Source organism: Tupaia chinensis, unplaced genomic scaffold (genome assembly GCF_000334495.1).
Source record: "Tupaia chinensis unplaced genomic scaffold, TupChi_1.0 Scaffold145147_1, whole genome shotgun sequence".
Taxonomy (NCBI): Eukaryota; Metazoa; Chordata; class Mammalia; order Scandentia; family Tupaiidae; genus Tupaia; species Tupaia belangeri.
Genome location: NW_006205007.1, coordinates 2,741,592 through 2,743,065, shown reverse-complemented (window position 1 = coordinate 2,743,065; position 1,474 = coordinate 2,741,592).

Below are 1,474 nucleotides of genomic sequence, written 5' to 3'. Positions count from 1 at the left end.
TCTTTCCCTGCCAACCTATCTACTTGACCAACTTTCAAAATGCCAAGAGGATAAGTGGCCCTCTGTTCACTTCCAATTAAGTCATCTCTAAACTTCGGCTTGTACTATCATCAATAACCTTGGGAACCAGCAGTTAGCATAATGGCTATGTCGCTGGACTCCCATGTAGTCGACCGCGGTTCGCATCCCGGACGCCGGGCGCATGTGCGTGCGTGCCCAAGATCCCGAGAGGAGAATGGAGGAGAAGGGATTGCGGCGTGACCATCCCCCCTGGGGGGTGATTTCTCGGTTTCCGTCTCTATGTCTCTCTCTGTCTATCTGGCGAGCGCACGCGCCCTATAGCGAAAACCTCTCCAAAAAAACCTTCCAAACTGGTGAACCATTTAAGCACTCCCATCAATTTCCCAGTCTCTGTCCAATGGAAACCTATAATTGCAACAAGAACAACCATGTGCAGTCCTATTCACCCGAAGATTAATAACTGGTGTGTCCACCCTGCTGAAACCCCTGAATTGTATTTTTTTTTATTTTGAGAGGGATATTTTTGCTGTAGAGTATGTGTGCTCACTAGAGAGACAGAAAATAAGAAATCACCCCTGGCTGGATGGCCATGCTGCAATCCCTTCTCCATTCTCCTCGCAGGATTTTGGGCATGCACGCACAGGAGCCTGGCATGAGTTTTAAACTGCTGTGTCTGGGTCTCAAACTGCAGTCAACTGTGTGGGAGTCCAGCGACGTAACCATTACACCATCTGCTGGTTCCAACATCCCCTGAATTCTTGCTGTATGTCTTTCATCAGAGTTTCTGTTAGATCAGACACTGTGTGAAGCTGTTAAGATTCTTTCCTGCAGTTCCCAAAACAGGCCTTTGGTCTAGTTCATTCTTTTTTGAGTGACTGGGAGATTTTACAGTGGTCCTACTATGAAGGCTTCCCGGGGGAATGAAGATGGAGCATTGTGCAGTTAGGTAAGTAGGTCTTGTGAGTAAATGTCTTGGGTTTTCTCAGTAACACAGTATAAAGAAAACTCTGGACATCACATACATTGTTAACAGTGCCTAAATTAAGAAATGAATTGAGGCTGTGCTTGAGCAAACGTTCTTCTCTACTGTTGTGAACATTCTAGAATTAAGAAAAAGAAGTAAGAAGAAATTAATGATTGAAATCTTATCATTGTACTGAGTGCTTTACAAACATTATTTTATTTAATCTTTTTTTTAAAAATGTTTTTTAGAGGGGGATTTTTGATACAGGGCATGTGTGCTCACAAGAGAGACAGAGACTGAGACACAAAGCTAGAAATCCCCCCCTGGGGGGATGGCCATGTCACAATCCCTTCTCCTCCATTCTCCTCTTGGGATCTTGGGTACACTTGCACACATGCCAGCATGAGTTTCAAGCCACCAGGTCCATGATCTGAACTGTGGTCAACCATGTGGGAGTTCAGTGCCTTAACCACTATACCACCTGCTGGC